Source organism: Phocoena phocoena, chromosome 12 (assembly GCF_963924675.1).
Source record: "Phocoena phocoena chromosome 12, mPhoPho1.1, whole genome shotgun sequence".
Taxonomy (NCBI): Eukaryota; Metazoa; Chordata; class Mammalia; order Artiodactyla; family Phocoenidae; genus Phocoena; species Phocoena phocoena.
This window is the reverse complement of record NC_089230.1, coordinates 65504403-65525394: the sequence shown is the minus strand read 5'-3', so window position 1 is coordinate 65525394 and position 20992 is coordinate 65504403.

The window sequence follows — 20992 nt, the reverse complement described above, 5'->3', positions numbered from 1 at the left end:
CTTTGAATGACAATATAGTTCTGTCAATACTAAATCTAAAAAATCTGAATGCACTATCTCTAGGGTATTTGCCTGAACTAAATAATAAAACACCCTCTAAAATTACTTTATCATTGCACTCTTTTAGGAGAAATGGCAGTTTTGTTAATAAATTTAGAAGACAATTGATATAAGTGTATATATTAAACAGTGGTGCCAATATATTGACTATTTAATCATCAGCCTCCATATTCTTTGCCTTTACTTACAGATCATTGGTAGATTATGTTTCCCACCCACACTGTTATTCTGTTGCCTAGTCTCATTCTTTTGTTATTCTTTTTTAACATCTTTATTGGAGTATAATTGCTTTACAATGGTGTGTTAGTTTCTGCTTTATAACAAAGTGAATCAGCTATACATATACATATGTTCCCATATCTCCTCCCTCTTGCATCTCCCTCCCTCCCACCCTCCCTATCCCACCCCTCTAGGTGGACACAAAGAACCTAGAGCTGATCTCCCTGTACTATGTGGCTGCTTCCCACTAGCTATCTATTTTACGTTTGATAGTGTATATATGTCAATGCCACTCTTTCACTTCGTCCCAACTTACCCTTCCCCCTCCCCATGTCCTCAAATCCATTCTCTACGTCTTTGTCTTTATTCCTGTCCTGCCCCTAGTTTCTTCAGAACCATTTTCTTTCCTTTTAGATTCCATATATATGTGTTAGCATATGGTATTTGTTTTTCTCTTTCTGACTGACTTCACTCTGTATGACAGACTCTAGGTCTATCCACCTCACTACAGATAACTCAGTTTCGTTTCTTTTTATGGCTGAGTAATATTCCATTGTATATATGTGCCACATCTTCTTTTAGTCTCATTCTTGAAGTGGTGATATTTAGGGATATGGAGGAAAAGGTTAAGTAGGAATATCTCAAATCCTGTTGTCAATTTATGGAGACTTAAGAATTGAAAAGTTCTTTACATTATCTTCTTTCTTAATTGTGTGCTGAGCAACCAACAAACATTTCTGAGCACCTATCATGTGATAGGCATAGTTTTAGGTTCAGAAGTTATGTAGGTAAGACAGAGTTGTAGATAGACAAATCAAATTTATCTTTGCCTCTTATTTTTAAAAAATGGATAAATTTTATGTTAGGTGATGTCTCCCTGTTATTTGAGAGTGGCTCAAGTCCCCAGTACTGAACATGTAAATAATTACATGTTTCTAGGAAATTTCCCAGTGAGCTTGTGTTTTCATGGTTACCACTACTCTGTTTCTGTATGTGATCTTATGATTCCCTCTAATGTGGATGTGAAATTCAGCCCCTTCCACAATTTTCACATTTCCACTAAACATACTCCTCATACCTAAAACACACACACATACACACATGAATATACACATGCAGAGTAGATATTTCTGAACATTTATTTGTGGGGAACTGGATGAAAACTATATTGTAGCAATATAAACAACTTCAAATTGAACAATAAGCATCTGTTCCTGTTGACTACCTCAAAACTTAGTGGCTGAAAATACGATTTATTATTTCTCACAGTTCTGTGGGTTGACTGGGATCAGCTGGGAGGTTCATGCTTGGAGTCTTTCATGTGGTTGCAATGAGATATCAGCTAAGGTGTGTTATCTAGAGCCTCAACTGGACTGGATATTTAAGGTGGCTCACTCACCTGGCAAACCGTTGGTGCTGGCTGTTGTCTGGGAACATCTATGAGTGGCTCTCATATGGCTTGAACTTTTCACAGCTTGTGACTAGGTTCTGAGAGGGAGTCTTCCAAGAGAGAACATTGGAAGAGAACCAGGTGGAATCTGCCAATCCCTCTAAAGGTCTAAGGCTAGAGCTAACATAGTGTCACTTTTGCCATGATCTATCCATCAAAGAACTGCAGGCCAACATAGATTTAAGTGTGTGGAGGAATAAACTCTATATCTCAATGGTGGGAATGGATGACACACACATATAGGGAGAGAAGGGCCATCACTGTCATTAGATGCCATTTGGCCACTGTACTGACTTCCTATTGCAGATGCAACAAATTACTGCAAACTTAGCAACTCAATACAACACAATGTATTATCTTATAGTCCTGGAGATCAGAAGTACAAAATGGGTGTCACTGGGCTAAGATGAAAGTGCTAGCAGGGCTGCATTCTTTTCTGGAAACTGTAAGTGAGAATCTGTTTTCTTGTCTTTTCTCGCTTTTAGAAGCTGCCTATATGTTTTGGCCAATGTCCCACTTCCATCATCAAAGCCAGCAATGGCCAGTCAAGTCTTTCTCAAATGGTATCACTCTGACACTGACTCTACTACCACCCTCTTTCGTATTTAAGAGCCCTTATGATTATATTGGGCCTACCTGGATAATCAAGGGTAATATCTCCATCTCAGGGTCAGCTGATTAGCAACCTTAATTCCATTTGCAACTTTAATCCCCTTTTACCATGTAATCTAACACTCATAGATTACTGGGATTAGGGCTTGGATATCTTTTTGGAGTGGAGGTGGGGGGCATTATTCTGCCTACCATAGCCACTCCCCTAACACATGGGGATTTCCTCTAACAATCCCCTCTCCACAGTCTCCAGCCATCCCTTCTGTTCCCTCTCCCTTCTCTCCTCTCTCTCTCTCTCTCTCCCTCCCCCCACCCCCACTCTGTCTCCCTCTTGCTGGAGGAAAACAAATTTGTTCCTGCTCTCAAGTTGTATTGCCTTGCATTGCTTTGGCCCTTGGTGATATCCACACACTCAGTATTTACCTTCTACCTTAGAGGTTTATCAAGGTCTTTTCTCTACAGAGTTTCCATCTTAAGAAAAATTCTGGAACCAGTTTTTCAAATAATGCAGTTTTAATGTAATTGCATATAGTAACATTTCTTTTGGTCTAACAAAGGTGTCAGAACTCCATACAGATATCCCAAACCTGTTATCATACTTATTCAGAAGATATAGTCAATCAATCCATCAAACAAACATGGAAAATACCTCAGATCTCAAGGGCCATATTTTATTCCTTTTTGTATTATAGACATCTAACACTGTACTCAATTACTAATATCACATCATCATACTTATTACAATATCATATTTTAAAATTGGTATTCTCACAATCAGTGTTTGACAATAATTTGTCAAAATTTTTCCTATCATAGTGGTAAATAAAATAGTGTATCTGAAATCAAGCCTGGCTTAGATTCAGCAAAATATGGTAATAAATCTTTGGAGTCATAAAGGTTTATTAAGTATCCATTCTTCTAAATATTTTTCTCAAAGAGTCTTCTAATAAATTTTAGTCGGTGGCTATATTTTTGCTTTGACTTTAAATTTAACTCAGTGTGATTTGGATTTATTGTTTTTTATATCATATCATATTGACCTGTGTTCTTCTTCCCAAGACCTGCTTCACCCCTGCTTCAGTTGAATATTCCATTGCCACTGTTGCTGAGACCCAAAAGCTTGAGTTCATCTTTAATAATTTCTTTCCGCAGCATCCCACATCCAATTTTTTGGCAAATTCTGTTTGCTTTATCTACTAAATAGATCTAGAACCCAACCACTTGGAACTATTTCCACAGCTGGTATCCTGGGCTAGGCCACTATTCTCGATTTCTGTCATAACCTCTTTACCTTATATGACAGAGTGGCTGATGTTTTAGGACATTTGCACTGTGGTTCCCTCTGCCTTGAAGGATAATTTTCCAGATCTCCACATGTGTAACTCCCTTGTATTCTTTAAATGTTATACAACTGTCAAATTCTCAAAAAGTCCTACCCTGACCACTCTATTTAAAATTATACCCCCAAACATCCTCTCTTCTTACCCTGCTCTATTTTTTCTATAGTACTCACCTTCTAATGTACTAATAAAATAATTATTTTTTATGTTTATTAATCATTTATTGCCCTATCCTAGAAAGTAAGCTAAATCAGGGCAGAGATTTATGTCTGCTTTGTTTAGGAAACATACTAAAAGCATGGGACAATGCTTGGCACATTTTTGGAACTCAACAAATATCTGTTAAATGAATGGGGTGAATGCTAAGAAGAATTATTGGAAACCAAATCTCTATCCCTTTCAACCAATATTAGGTGCAAAAGTTCAGCCCCTAAAATAACCTCCATATTTCTTAGGTGCTAGAAATTTTTTCCACCTGGAGAGCTAGTAACTTCATTTACCCAACAATTCTGTTTTACCAAAATAAAAATTTAAACACTGTAAGAAAAGTTCTTGCCACTGGAATCTTCAAAGACTGTTTTGAAGAATGCTATGGACGGAATTTCTTCCCTCAAAATTCATATGTGAAAGCCCTAATTCCCAATGTGATGGTATTTGGAGAAAGAGTTTTTCAGGAGGTAATTAAGGTTAAATGAGGTCATAAGGATGGGGTGCTAATCTAATACAATTGGTGGCCTTATAAAAAGAAGAAGAAGAAAAGATTTCTTTCTTCTCTCTCTTTCTTTACTTGCACTCCCCTAGGAAAGGCCAGGTAAGGGCACAGCTTCTGCTAGCCAGGAAGAGAATTCTCACCAAAACCTGACCATGTTGGAATCCTGATCTTGGATCTCAGCCCCCAAACTGTGAGAAAATAAATTTCTGTTTTCTAAGCCATGCAATTTATTGTATTTTGTTATGGCCACCTGAGCTGACTAGTATTAGGAATGATCTCTTTTGTTGCTAAACCATTGGCTCTAATTAATTCCTTCAAAATTCATATAAATCAAAGCCAATCTCATCTATAAGACTAAGGTTCTTTATTATCTCAGATGGACAGACCAATCATTTTTTTAGACATTGTTTAGAAATACATGCTACATTTCCCTCAGTAGCCTAAATTACAGAGCTAGGATTTCTCAAAGTAATCTTTTGTATGAAGAATGATTTAGATTCAGACACAGTTATGTTAATCACTGGCATCCCTCTTTCATCTTATTGATGAAATTATCAGAATAGCTCAAGGATATTTCAGTGTTCATCAAATCATCATTAACATTGGCACAACAGATAAGAGTCATCTGTGTGGCCAGATTGTAGAGCCTCAATATTTTAATGTTTTAGTTGATTTATTATTTCTTATTATATAATATAGTATATATATTTGTAAACCTTTCACTAAATACTGCTGCGAAAATCTTAACAGGCAGACATAGTCTCATAAAATATGATTTCAAATTGTATAAAACAAACAGCATCTTACCGCTGCTCTTTTAAAACCTTTTATTGAAACAACTTGATAAACAATTCAGAGACCTGGGTCTGCTACTGCATGATCTTGGATCATGACTTTGGAAAAATGCATATAGACTGACATAATGTTTTCGTGCCAAATTAGAGCTGTGGCTTTAAAATTTCCACCATAGTTTGATGTAATAGGACATTGGATATACAAAGGGTATTGGATAGGTAAAAATACCTAGTTATCCCAAAGAGATTAGCGTTCTGCTTAAAGTTAGCATTCTCCTTTAGGCTTTATTTTTAACATTAGACCATATTGGTCAACATATAAACTTATTTAGCTATTCAGAGATGTATTTTGCAGGTAAAATATTTTGGTGAGTGACAATCTGTGCTGAAAATACAAAGTAATATCAAAGACCTATGGCTGCTTCTTTACTTCTTTGGATGGAGGGGTCAGTTGGATTAAACAAATCTAAAACATTTTCAGGCTCACATTATATTGTTCTATGCTGTATAGTGTAGAACTTTGAGGTCACAGTGACTCACTAGTAATGAAGTGTGAGAAAGTTAAACTATATATTTTATATAATGTATTGAACAACATGGGGGTTATGGGTGCTAACCCTCCGTGTAGTTGAAAATCCAAGTATAACTATAGTCAGCCCTCCATATCCACAGTTCCTTCACATCTGTGGTTCCACATTCATGAATTCAACCAACTGTGAATCATGTGGTACTGTAGTACTTATTTATTGAAAAAAAATCTGCTTATAAGTGGACCTGCACAGTTCAAACTCATGTTGTTCAAGGGTCAACTGTATATTATATACTATGCATAAAAACACATGCCCTCTGGCCTGAAGTGAATGGTGGTCATAGTGTATTTATAATTAGGCAGAAAACCAGATTAAAAGATATTGTGAATATTTAGATCTTATTTCAGTTAAAATATAAAATACATATAATTATGTAATATAAGATGAATTCATAAACTTCAGGGAGAGCTATAATTTCACTTTACACATAGCTAACTGGGAATATGTGTGTGTGTGTGTGTGTGTGTGTGTGTGTGTGTGTGTGTGTGTTGGATTGATATGGAAGTGTATATACCACAGCAAGTTCTCTTGGAGTGGCAGGATTTGGGGTGATTTGCATGTGTACATTATTTTACTTCTCAAATTTTGAACAATAAAGAGGTACCACTTTCTCAATGTGTTAAAATTATTTTTTTAAGTGTAAGCCATCTATGTTTTAAAATTTGTTCCTTAAACTTCTACAATAGAATGTTAATTTGTCTCTATCCTCATTTTAATCAACAAATATTGTCTTTATATTTTTAGACTATTAAAAGCAGAGTGTCTAGACTATTTCATCAGACTTTTACAAAAATGCCTTTGCTGAGTTATGAAATGGTGTGCCCTCTGCTGATGTGAGAATTGTCCCCTTGCCATTTTATTTATGCCTTTGGTGAAAAAATGTAATTTTTTGATATTATCCATTGTAAGACTCTGTGTACTTTATACAAGGAGTATTGCCATAAATTCCTATATGAGAACAGTTGCAAGAGCAGTTTTGACTCTGCAGATGCAAGTTCTACCCTTTTTGTTATCAGGGAAATAAAAATGATGTAATACTGCAGGTTTCCCACTTTGGCTACTGAAAAAATTAGTGCTAAGTCTTTGGCCCCCAATATTCTCAAATGTAATTACTGGAAGAATTAGCTCTGCTACTTTTGGGTGGACTGAATTTATTTTATTTACTTATTTTTATTTTTTGCTAGTTCTTTTAAAAATTTTTATGCAATTTTTTAAAGTTTACTTTCCATTTACAGTTATTACAAAATATCAGCTATACTCCCTGTGTTGTACAATACATCCCTGAGCCTATGTTATACCCAGTAGTTTGTACCTCCCAGTCCCCCACTCCTATATTGCTTCCCCTCACTGATAAACACTAGCTTGTCCTCTATATCTGTGAGTCTGCTTCTTTTATGTTATATTCACTAGTTTGTTGTAGTTTTAGATTCCACATATAAGTAATATCAGACAATATTTGTCTTTGTCTGACATTTCACTTAGCATAGTGGAATGAATTTATTTTAAATAGAAGTGAGTTAGGTTGCATCATATTTGAATATGTAAGTTATTTTACCTACTTTCAGACATAGGGTAAAAATCTTATAAGATTCCTAATTAAGGAAAAGAACATGTAGAAACATTTCATTCATTCCTTTATTTGTTCATGTTCCAAGGCATGGTTATGTGGGGATGCACCAAAGAGCAAAGCAAAAAGGGCCTCTGCCCTTAGGAAGCTTACGTTCTAAAGGAGGAGCTCTGATTGTCAGCATGATGAATAAATAAATTATATAGTATGTTAGAATATGAAATGTGTTATAAAAAATAATTAAAGTAAGGTAAGACGTATCAGAAGTCATTGAAAATGTTTAAGCCAGAGTAGTAAAAGATGAAATACTCTTCAAGCATCTCAGTTAATATTGAATAAAATTCTCATACGATTAAGCAAATGCTTTAACTTTTCTTTAAACTGCGTCAGTTTGTCATTTGGGGAATGTGATTTTATTGAGCAACTCTACGCCAAGCAATGTACTAGGTTCTGGAGATATAATGGTAATAGGGCAGATAAGGTCTCTGTTCTCATGGAGTTCAAACATGCAGTAAAAGAGACAGGCAGACACAGCTGTAGGGTAATGTGTGAAAGAAGGCGTGACAGAGAAGTGCAGGATGCTTCGGGAGTGTGGAGCTAGGGTCTTTGACCTTGATTTTGGAAACGGGAAAGGCTTCCTTTGAGGAAGCAGTTACACAGTGAGAGGCAGGTATGTGTTGGCCAGGAAAATAGTGGCAATAGAGTTCCTGGAAGATGGAACTTTGTATCCAAAACCGCAGAGGTGAGGGAGGGAGGGACAAACACCCGAGGAACTTGGAGGCATTCTGTGCAGCTGCAGCAAGCGTCTGGGAAGAGCGGTGACTCGCCAGGAGAGAGCTAGGTTGGTGCCAGGTTAGCAAGGGGCTTTAAGCCACTTTAAAGAGTTTGAGCATATGCATATACAGCAATGGCAAACGATGGAGGGATTTACAGTGTAAGGTCTTTTTAAACAAACAGGACTTGATGGCCGCCACACAGAGGAAGTCTCAGATAGTTTCCACAGACTTTCCAGCCACTCTTACTTAAAAGATAGGTTTTTAGTAACATCAACCCTCTGTCTCAAGACCATGCTCCTCTCCAATCAGCATTCCTGAATCTACCTTCCTGGCCAAACTTCTTGTCAGAAATGATTGTGCCCTTCCCCCACTCCTCACACCCTTCTTACGCTTCAGCCTGATGAAATCTGGCATCTGCACCCACTTTCGCACTGAAATGCCCTCTCCATGGTCCTCAATGACCTCTCTGGCTTTAAACCTGGAGGGTCGGTCCTTAGTATTTATGTGGTCAATCAATCAATAATGTTTGACTTTTTTGTTGTTGTTGTTGCGGTACGCGGGCCTCTCACTGCTGTGGCCTCTCCTGTTGCGGAGCACAGGCTCCGGACGTGCAGGCTCAGCGGCCATGGCTCACGGGGCCAGCCGCTCCGCGGCATGTGGGATCTTCCCGGACCGGGGCACGAACCCGTGTCCCCTACATCGGCAAGTGGACTCTCAACCACTGCGCCACCAGGGAAGCCCAGTGTTTGACATATTCACCATCCCCTCCTTCTTGAAATGATCAGTGTGCTTGACAAAACTAATGCCACATTTTTTTTTTGGTTTTCTTCTCCACTTTTAGCCATTCCTTGTCGGTTTCTTCTTTAAGTCAGTGTTTTCTTCTTCTGAACGTCTGTTACATTAATGTCACCCAGGACTCTCTCCGAGGACCATTTCCTTCTCACTCCTCACATTCTCCCTGGGCAGCTGCATACTATGGCTTCACTTCCCATCTCTATACTGGTAATCGCAACACCTGTATCTCAGACAAGCATCATCTCCTCAGTTCCAGAATGCTTGAAATAACTCCAGTGAAGAATTGGAGAGAGTGCTAACCAGAGAAATACAGCATAATATCTGGACCCTTTTGAGCTCCCAGTTGAGACTGGTGACTGTTATTTAATGTTGGCAACAATCTGCCTCATTTGGCAGACACTGGATTTTCTGGATTTTGCCAAGTGGGTGGACAGAAAGGCAATAGGAAAAAGGAAATTGATGATATGGTCAGCAGCATTTTGCGGGTGGTGGATTCTCGTGGATATAAGGAAAGGAAACCTGTAAGGGACTGACAAAGATGGAGAGTGAAGATCCGATTGTGGTTTGGAAAGCTTGAAGAAAAGTCTATTTATACTGATGTATAAGAATGCTAGAAATTTACAAAGCTGTGGTGAGAGAGCAGGGTGTCTACAATTATCATTTTGGAAGCGGGGGAGTCAGCGTCTATAATATGGGCATAAAGTGGATGGCTGTGTACATCGAAAGAGAATGTCCTTGGAGATGGAGATGCAAGGAACCAAGAAGCCAAGTTATTGACTGAGCCATCTTGTGTGCATTGGATCTCGCCTGTAGGATAAAGCTGGACTCAAAGGGAGAGAATGCAACCCTGAGCTGGGGACAGAGACCTGAATGGATGAAGAGTGACCCAGAGGCCCTGAGATGACACGGATGAATTTGTTGCATTACTGATACGTGGCAGCAAATGTGTTATGTTAGGCAATATTCAACCAAAAGATTTTTCAATTTACACACGTTCCATCTTTTTCTCTATTTCGTTGTTGTTGGTAAGAGGATAAAGGCAGAGGCGTGTGATACTTTCTGACCGTCTTAAAGTAATTGTCACATAATTAAGTGCTGCGATTTCAAGGGACCTTGCACAACACATAAGAAAGTGTAAATAGCTCAGTGTAACCTATTTAGAGTCAGCATTTAAGAAATCTTGACAGCACAATATCATTCACCTGTTCATGCTTTCCCAGACTTGTGAAGCGACTATGAAATGATCTCTGTTTCATACTTGAACCACTGGAGTTTAAAAGTTACAATGTTGAGGAAGAGAAAAAGTGTTTGGATGTGCTGTAACAAGCCATGGAGATTTGTTTTTTTGAGAAATTTATTTAACAATGCTGCCTCAAAAATTGTATGTGTAACTTACACATTTTCTGTTGTTGCTTGTTTTGTTTTATTTTTCGGGGGCGGAAAGTAAGGTCAGCTAAGGACTTCTATTTAGAGGACTGCTGAAGGAAAACTCTAAGGTCAATGTGTTTTTCCTATTGATTATGTGTGTTTTCCTGGGCACACCGGCAAGGAGCCAAACTCATCTTGTATTCGGGCCACTTGAGTCTTCTGCTTGTGAGGGAGGGAGCAGTGTGCCTGGGAAGCGGGGCAGTATTTCCAGCAGGTGGTAATAGCAGGCGGCACATTATAATCTTAGGAAAACCTGATGCACCGAGGCAACCACATTCATGACTGGAAGTGCCGTGCTTTCAATAGACTACAGTGAGGTGTTACGATGTCTCCTTCTCCTAGTAAAGGTTTTATGTGAACTGAAATGTCTTCCTGTGTATCCATTCACCTAACACTGCCGAGAGAGAGAAAAGGATTGAGACATAAATCTCATTTTATTACCCAACCTAAATAGTTCCCTCTGATTTTGTCTTTATGCCTGACTCTTGCCTTGTTCCCCGGCATAATAAATTTCGTAACCTAGAGTCTCGATAAAAATCCTCCATAATTTATTTTTATCTTAGAAGTTGTCATAAAAATTCACTGACAAGGCACAGCCCCAGGTGGTGAGGCATAAGCTACCTTGATCAGTTTGTATAGCTAGAGAGCCACTCCTGCTCTCAGATGGAAACATACTGACTTTCTTCACTGTTCCCATAAAAGAACATTTATCAGTTCCAGTGAGGGTTCATAGTGGAAAAATATCTGTGGAAGTCCTTTTGCATATAGGAGTGAGGAAATTGAGCTGGCTGAAAAATTACTTATCTCTGTTAGCATGGTTGTTTATTACATTTTGTACAAGTCTGATATTAACATTTAAACACCTAAGGAAATGGTGTAGAAATGAGATCGTCACGTGTGTATCTGCAAAGATGGCACAGCTAGAATACTATTTTTAGAATAATAAGCTTAGTGGTTAAAGTGTCATGCACTGAAGATTAAGTACTGGAAGGAAATTAATCAGGAGACAGGCACAGGGTTATGAGGGAGAAATCTCAGGCTCTCATTAGAGGAGTCAATCAACAATTTTCAAGGCGCAGTTTTTATCCCTGGCATAATCTTGGGGTCCCTATCTTAAACTTCAGGGAATTCATCTACATTTGTTATATTTATATCCTTTCTTAATTAAAGGTCTCAAGCCTTGAAGGATATAAAATTAGAAAGCATCTTTGAGGTTCTCAGCACCCATGGGATGTTTCTGCATTTCAGCTGGGTCTGTGTGCTTTCGCTTCGGCACGACTCAACTCAGACTGTCAAGAGACCTATGAGTAACTCTTGTTGAGTTAGATAAGTACCGTGAAAAGAATTTAAAAAAAGAAGAAGAAGAAAGAAAAGAAAAGCAAAAAACAAACAACAGTCAAGCCGGCAGTTGCATTTTCCCTGGAGATGTCAAGACAGAAAAGTTTGAGGAAGAACTGAGGCTGAGAGAGCTTATGGATTTGGGTGGAGAAAGGGGCTTTCCGTCCTTCTTACTCATCTGAAGGAATATGTTTCTCCTGGACTCCCTTACGTCCAAAATGAAGTACCTAGCAAGTGCTTGGGAGTTTCATTTGGATTTCAAAGCCGATTAAACTGTTTTGGCCCTGAGAAAGAAATGGGTAATTGCGAAGAAACTGCAGAATAAAGCTGCTAAAGTGCCTTTGACTGCAGTGTGGAAATGGATGGCTCTTTTATGAACAAGTGCTTCCTTGCAGAAGTCATTGATGGAGCCCAGAGTGTGAAAACTAAAAAGTGAAGAAAGGAAGGAAATGTCTGCGGCTTCAGGTCAAGGATGGGAGCAGCAGGGAGCAGAGCAGTGAGGGTGGAGCCAGAGCTGTCCGTGATGGCAGGGCACCGTCAGGACTGCACAGGAATCTCAGGGAAGCCTGCCCCCTCCTTCCGCTGGCTCCCAGGGGAGACTTGGCATTGGTTCTCTTCCAGCTAAGCCATCCCATGCAGCAGAAAACCATTTCCTCTGTTGTCAAAGACGGAGACAGAGTAAGCTGTGAGAGAGCTAGTCAGGTGAACATCCCCAGGAAGCACAGCATCTTCTCCTACCTGTTATAACAGTCTTGGATCACTTTTCTTACCTCCATTATCACTTCATTATTTTAGAACCACATCGGTCTCCTAACTGGTCTTCCTGTTTCTGTTCCCTTCCCCTTTAAGTCCATTCTTTGTTCTTCCTCCAGAGACCCACTGTATTTCTCAATTTAAAATCCTACAATAGGCTCCTTTGCCTGCAGGATGAAGGGATCTTCTCAGCAGAGCAGAGAAGCCCCTAACTTGTCTTTCTCCTGATCCCTCTCCAGCCTCATTTCTTATTTCTCACCTCACCCTCACTCCTTGCTCTATAACACTGAACACTTTAACACACCATGCCTCTCCTCTCCGTAGAACTCCCTTCCCTTCTCCCAGATAACTTCCATGCTTCCTTCAAACGAGTGCGCAAGGGGTCACTTCCTCCAGGGAGGCTTCCCTAATCCCCTCACCACTTCTCCCATGTGGAGCCCTTCACCTACGCTTCCCCAGGAGCTTAACTGTTTATTACCATAGCCAGATTACTGCTGAAGAACTACTTTCCCCTCTGTACAGGGACCACCTGGAGGGCAGGCAGGGACTTTATTGTTTGAGCACTCTCTTCTCTCAGCACAGAGCAGAAACCTTGTGAAATAGTAAATGAAAATGGATTCTTAAAGACAAACTTCTGGTTTATGGTTGTAGCTGTTATTTTCCAAGCCTAGCATTATTTGCAATTCTTCCTTTTAGGCAGACACTCTTGATTCCCTTACTGAAAATTAATAGGTACCGTTCCTGATGCCTTCAGGCCAAGCTTGCTCTGTGCTATAATTTCTCAACATTTCATAGGCAATTCCCCATTATTTGAAAATTCATGGCAATGTGTCTTTAAGTTTTCTTCTGTCTGTAGTAAAGCATCTATAATATACTGTCAAAAATTATCTGAAATGTAATAAGCAAAAATAAGCAAAAGAGAATACTGGGTATTCTTTCATAATGGAGCTGAGCTTGACTTTTTATTTATTGGGCTATTTTTAAAGTATGTATCAGCAGTAGTTAACTTGAAGATTTTTGTCTGGTAGGGTTTTAAATGCTTTTTGGGTGATGAGAGAGATAACCCCAAATGTTTTGGGTTTTGGCCATTTGGACATTAACCAGTTTTGTATTTAACTAAGCAAACTGTTAAATTGCCTCTGTAGATCTAGATTCTTAAATGATCTTTGGACTGGTTTTAACATCTTACTGGCAACTTCATTAATTAACAAGTTACATTAAACCTTTGGCATGTGTTCATTTTATGTTTTTCTGAGGGTCATTATTTTAAGTTTTTGAAAATTATTCTCTAACAATACAGAGTAGAAAAGCACTTGTCTTTCTCGGAATTAAAAATTTAATCCTGAGCCTACTATAACTGGCTGTTTTATGGTCAGCCACACTGAAGAACCTTAGTTTCTTTATCTGGAAAATAGGGGTGCTTGCTGCTAAGGATTGGGTAAGGATCAAATATCACGTGAAAGAAATTTGTAAACTGTAGAGTGAAATGTAAATCGTGCATTAGTATTTGCAATAGAGTTACTATTTGTGTATCCTGACACTGAGTTTTTGTGTATTTTTAGCAGAGTGAGACTGTATCACAGTGACAATCCCAGGAAATCAAACAAAATTAGAAGAATCAAAACAAGAAGGATAATTGAACGCATTAATTTTCAATCAGTGCTTCATTTTCTCATTTTTACCTTTTACAGACACAAGGGAACCAATGTCTATTTTCATCATCATAGAAATATAGGAGTTATTTAAATAAACTAATTAGAGTGAATAAGCTTTTCTCAGTTATTTATTTTACGTATACATGTCAATAAGACTGGGCTTGATATTTATTTACCTGAAGATTTTCGAAGAGCTTCATTTCTTACAGGAATCAACTTGCTCTTTAGGAAAATGGCTCTCAGCTCTATCTTAAGCCCTAGCAGCAGCCTGGGGAAGTGGATCCATGGGGGCAATTTTTTGTTTTTAACGATTATACTAAGATTTTGTCCGAAGTAAGGGTTCTGAGACTATGTAAAGTATTAACAAATTAGTGAACTAGAGGATTTACATTCAAATGGAGAGGGGCTGAGAGTAAACTCATTTGCGGCCATGAAAAAGATGAGATAGGATTCTTTAATGTAATTTCATTCATAAACATTTTGTTCCTCTCTTTAAAAAAATCTAAAATGCAGATTATACAATGGATGCTTAAGGAAATAGACCTGAAGCAGGTTTTGATATGAGGTATAAATCAACAACAAATTGAGATTTTAAGATTTTTAAATAGCAAAAGTATATTTTAAAATGTGATTGTTTTAGTTTTTAAAAGTGTATTAGTTAGAATCTCAATTACATGAAAATGTCTAACTTGTCCAGTAAATCCTTTTATTTTTTTCAGTATATTTTCTCTCACATTCAACATTTACCTCACAATGCTGATAAGTGACTTAAGTCAGTTTCTTTCTCTCTTGCTTCCACTTTCTCATACTTAGCACATAGTAAGTGATCAATAAGTACAGTCACTCACATTGTCCTGACCCCCCCATGCATGTGAAAAACCAGAGTCACTGAGGCAAACTTGCCCCCTAAGAGTCTTCTAACAATGAAAGGGAGATATTTATGATATTTTAGTCTTTGGGCAGACCAAATTGGAAGGAACTCAAGTCTATCACAAATAAGAACTTGGCTACATTTGTTATATCAGCTAAACTTCTAACTCTCTTAGGATTCCCTTTCAAAGAAAAAATATCTTAATAATAAATATTTATTGACCATTGTTGATATGCTAAGAATTGTGATAGATGTCAGGGCTACAAAACAGAACATACTGCATGCTTTGAAGGGTCTGGTAGGAAGAGAGTCATAAAGGTAAACCTCCATACTCCACTGTGGTAAGTACTATCTGTAATAGAGAAATGTACGCTGGCTCCTGGGAGCTCAGAGAGCAAGTATTCCACCTAGAGATGGAGTGGAGGGCGATTTAAGCAGGACAATGAGGATGACATAGAAATAGTCCTTAAACTCTGCTTTTAATTATTCCTTAGAAAACTGTTTTTGTATTCCATTACTATGTACAGAACAGTATGCCTTTCTGCTTCACTAATTGTTTTTTTGTTTTGTTTTGTTTTTTGTGGTACATGGGCCTCTCACTGTTGTGGCCTCTCCCGTTGCGGAGCCTGTGCTCCGGACACGCAGGCTCAGCGGCCATGGCTCACGGGCCCAGCCGCTCCGCGGCATGTGGGATCTTCCTGGACCGGGGCACGAATCCGTGTCCCCTGCATCGGCAGGCGGACTCTCAACCACTGCGCCACCAGGGAAGCCCTTCACTAATTGTTTATTGAACATGTAAGAAGACTTTCAGTGGAGATGAGGATCTAGTGAAGTATTAGACTCTTGAGGTCACGCAGGATAGGGTTCTGAACCATTATTTGGGAATATGGAATACATTTAGAGAAAATGTAATCTTTGAAGACTAGAGAACATGGGGACACATAGGCTAGGGAAAAAAAAAAACCCAGAAAACCCAGAGCCCTGTAAAGGAGGTTTTAAGCTGCTGTTAATTATCCTCTTATTTTAAAAAAGCAATTGTTATTTTTGTTACTACTGTCCCAGGTCCTGAAAAATGGGAGCTCCGCTTTATGAGAGAAAAGGCCAGATAGATTTCATTTTCTCCCTCTAAGTTGGTACTCTACAGTCATGATATCAGATTATCTATTTGGAATCCAATTAGTGAATATTTAGGGCTCTGATCTTCCCTAGTAATCCTAAAAACATGACTGTTCTGTATAGCAAGGATTTAACATGGATTTCGTAGCTGGCAAGGGTGACAGAAATATCAGCTTATCCATGACAACAACAGAATCTTCCTTCTTTCCCAGCTGGGATCTGCCACAACTAAAACTACCTGCTGTCCATATTTAACTTTCTAGAAGCTCTGTATTAGGGCCTTTGGCTAGATGATTCCAAACCATGAGCTAATGCCCTAGTCTTGTTTACTGAGACTTTCCGGTTGATTTATGTCAAAGATACAATTGGAAACATCCCACCTACAACAGTTTTTTTACTTTGGATGCTTAAGTGTTTTCAGTGTTACAGGAGTGCCTGAGATATAACTAATTGTCCTCCATTTCACTTGGTAAGAAAGAAATAATCAAGGAAGTCATACCGTTGAAACATTACTTGCTATATTTTAATTTTGCAAGCAAGTCTCAAGTTTCTATAGAGTATTTACTCCCCACATGTGAATAGGAAATACAAGTAATTTAGAAACCCCTTTAAACCCAAATTAGAGAGGATATTTTCAGCAGTTAAAAGGAACTCATCCTGTTAGTAATTCAAGTCATCAGGATGACTGGCAGGAAAAACAAGAAAAGTTCCTATCAATAACAGAGGTATTTTCTTTACCCAAGTTATGTGCTTTAAAAATTGTCAGTTAGGGGGCTTCCCTGGTGGCGCAGTGGTTGAGAGCCCGCCTGCCGATTCAGGGGACACGGGTTCGTGCCCCCGGTCCGGGAAGATCCCACATGCCGCAGAGCGGCTGGGCCCGTGAGCCATGGTCTCTGAGCCTGCGCGTCCGGAGCCTGTACTCCACAACAGTGAGAGGCCCGCGTACAGCAAAAAAAAAAAAATTGTCAGTTAAATTTTCTGAAATCACACAATGTTCTGATTTTAAAAGGTTCTGGAGGTGTTAGTGGATACTTCCTCTGATGTATATATAGAGGGACTCTGTAGGTAAGAAGGATATTGCCAAGTGAAATGTGGAGAAGCCAGCTTCCTGCATTACTTTAGAGATTCATAACACAGAACGGCAGTGTCCAGAGCAACTGTGAAAAGAACAAGCGTATTCCGCATTTGGACTGAACTGACACACCACTGAACTGACACGCCAACAAAATTCATCAGGATGCTTCCATTTTTACCTTCTCTAAAAAATAGAATTCCCAAAGAGGATTTGGTGATATATGTCCTGAGGAACAAGGTCGAACCCATCACATTTTATTTCTAGTTGTGATCTAGCAAACCACTATTTCCAAACAATTAACACTGGAATGATTTGATTCAGACATGCAAGCTGAGTAAAAAATTGAATAAGGCAAAGTCTCCATAGAGTTATATTTTTACTGTCTTATAAAGTCTTAAGGGACAGAAAACTCATAACTCTGCTTTTAAGATAGGAAAAAAAATGCTGATAACAAGAGAAGGCTGAAAATAAATGAGAAAGTGCTAATGTAATAAAAGGGGGAAAGATACTAAGACACTCCTTTAACAAAGAAATTGGAAAATATTCCAAGGAGATAAACGAAGAAAATGAATAGGAAAAGATTTTTGTCTCTCTCATGAGTGGTCTCTTTTGTTTCTGAATCATATTGCTTAAGAGAGATGGGGAATGAAACTTCTACCTTACCTTTGGGTTTAACAAACATTTTTAATATCGTGAACACATTTTGGACTATGTAGGGCCTGGAAAGGTAGTAAAAGGAGAAAAGCTGATGTCAATAAAAGGAGATGCAGAAAGAAGAAAGAGATTTTTTGTATATATTACATACAATTTATAAATTACAGAAAAATAATTAGTGTATAAATTTGACAAAATTTTCTAATCATAATTTCCGTGGTGCCTACCCATCTTTGAAGAGGAGGGGGGAGAGACAGAGGGGACTGCGTAGGGATGGGAACACAGAGCACCAATGTGCATGAATCTGGGCGTCTGACATACGAGATTTCACACCTCGAAACTGCCACTTACCAGTTGTGGGAACTCAGCTGTGTTGTTTAACCTCCTAAGTCACATTGCCTGCACCTTTTAGAGGGAGAAGTAATCGTTCTTACCTCAAAAAGTGTTGAAAGTTCATTAATATAATTCTTGAAATGCCCTTAGCATAATGCCTCCTAAGTTCTCAACAAGAGGAAGATGTTGTTATCACCACTGTATGTACTACGATTCTGACCACAGAAAAGGGACCTGCCAAAATGAAACCTGATTCTTGTTATTCCCTTAGCTGCAAGTCTGTGGTGAAATGTTTGTAACTATTTGCTCACTGAAATACCTTTGGGATCACAGGTTGAGGTTTGAGATCTGTGGTGGCTGTGGATACATGAGAGGGAAGACAAGAAGAATTCGTGAAAAATTGAAACTCTGCTTTGCTACACTAAAGCTCTTATAACTCCTTTGCTTATGCCATCTCTCTACTTTCGGCCATCTGCTGAAATAATTACCTGTCTTTGACACGGGCCTTTCTCTCTTCCTGGCACAGTGTATCTTCTTCCTAGCTGTCCTTAACTTTCTATGCTGGCGAAGTTGTGTCCTTGAGCTGCTTTATTGGAAAGACAGGAGGCAACAGATCCAATCCCTGCCTGAATCAGGTTCTGCCACTTTCTAGATGGATCGTCTATCGGAGCATCAATTTCTCCAATGTACAGTGAGAATATGAACTTCTAGTGGCTCAGGTTGTTTGAGGATAAAATGTTATAATGTTTTAGAAAGTGTATGGTACAGAGTAAGTGCTCAACAAATACCAGCTCCCTGCCTGCTCTTCTCCATCAAAAGACAAAACAACAGTAAAACCCACACAAACTCAGGTCAAGCAAATTCCCAGAGATTCATGTCATTTTCTGGGCTGTCCATACAAGTGGCTTAGAAGGGATGACATCTCCGCTGCAGGTCATTGCTGTTTTCCCTCAAAAACTCATAATACTTAGCTAGTGGGAAGAAGCCACATAGCACAGGGAGATCAGCTCGGCACTTTGTGACCACCCAGAGGGGTGGGATAGGGAGGGTGGGAGGGAGACGCAAGAGGGAGGGGATATGGGGATATATGTATACATATGGCTGATTCACTTTGTTATACAGCAGAAACTAACACACCATTGTAAAGCAATTATACTCCAATAAAGATGTTTTAAAAAAATAAAAATAAAAACAATTCATTATACTTATTGGGCTTATGGGTACATACCTTTGCTGTTAACAAGACTTGGTTCTAAGGTTGAAAGGTGCTTAAAACTCAGTAAAGGAATAATAGCAAATTGGTTTCAGGATTCTCTCTTCTATAATGATTGAACTGGAGTAAGAACCAGATTATTTTATTAAATGCTACTTTTAGAAGGACGGGAAAATATAAATTCTGAAAGCAATTTATAGTTTTCATGGCACTGACCAATTTCTTGGTTCTTCTTAGTTCACGTCAGAGTGACAGTGAAAAACTTTTGCAGGATCAACACTGTTACTCGATTTGCAGTTGACAGGTTGGATGTTTTTAAGTGTATCTACTGCTTTGAAGGAATTCCTGACCTACTTCAAAATTAGTTTTTCCAGTAAAGTCAACCGTTAGTGATTATCTTTGCCACAAATCTTTCTTTAGACAATTCCTGAAAGATAACAGGTATATTAACTGAGCTTGAGTTATCTATTTTTTCTTTTTAGAATTATATCAACTAAAGCAAAAAAAAGTAATGATTTTAAAAATTAGGTGGACTTTTTTGTGTTTGTATTTTTAAGTAAGTAGGTTATGTTATATTATTTCTCCAAAGCTCTGTTGTTTTTATCTTTCTCAGTTTGGATTTTTTTTTTTTTTTTTTGTAATTGACGCCTAACCTTGGCAAGCTGTAATTCATAATCAAATAAATGCTTTATTTTATGCGTGTATATATATGTAAGAGCAAAACTATGTCCGTGATTAACAGAGACATTTTCCAATGTTTAACATTTGTTTTAAGGGCTTTGTTTATTATTGGGGTCCTTTTGAGGATTTTAACTTTAATACATTTGCACTTAAAAATTTAACAAAGAGAGATTTGGGCTAAACATGTAGAACTCAAGTATCTAGTTCCTGCTTTTATATTCTGTGAGCACCAAACAGCCCCATCCAAGGATAACAGAGTAGCATAGATTCTTCTGAAGATAATCTCGGAGAGTAATTGGCCAAGTTGTATACAGGAATACAGAATTTAATTGAAAATGGAGAAGTGATTATTAATGAGGGCTCATTATGTGTCAGGTAATATATTCTGTATTTTCTCATATGTTAACTCAGTTAAATTCTCTTGCAAGTTTAGATTATATGATATTTGACATCTCCGGGGTCAATGAGACCGGAACAACCCTCCAAGATCACAAAGTTAGTAAGTGGTGAACCTGTGACTTCATTCCGGATCTGTGTGACTTAACAGCTTTTTTTTTTTTTTTTTGCGGTATGCGGGCCTCTCACGGTTGTGGCCTCTCCCGTTGCTGAGTACAGGCTCCGGACGCGCAGGCTCAGCGGCCATGGCTCACGGGCCCAGCCGCTCTGCGGCATGTGGGATCTTCCCAGACCGGGGCACGAACCCGTGTCCGCTGCATCGGCAGGCGGACTCTCAACCACTGCGCCACCAGGGAAGCCATGTTTTGTTTTTTTATAATGCTGTTGCAATCTATAAAGGAGTTTTGGTGAACCTGCACTACCATTAACCCATTTTTCCTGTTTTACTACATACATATGCATTCACTGATTCTTTCTTTCAACAAATATTTATTGAACGCTTACTGTATTTCAAGAACTGTTTCACAATCTGGGTTTAAGTGAGCAACACAGACAAAAATGCCT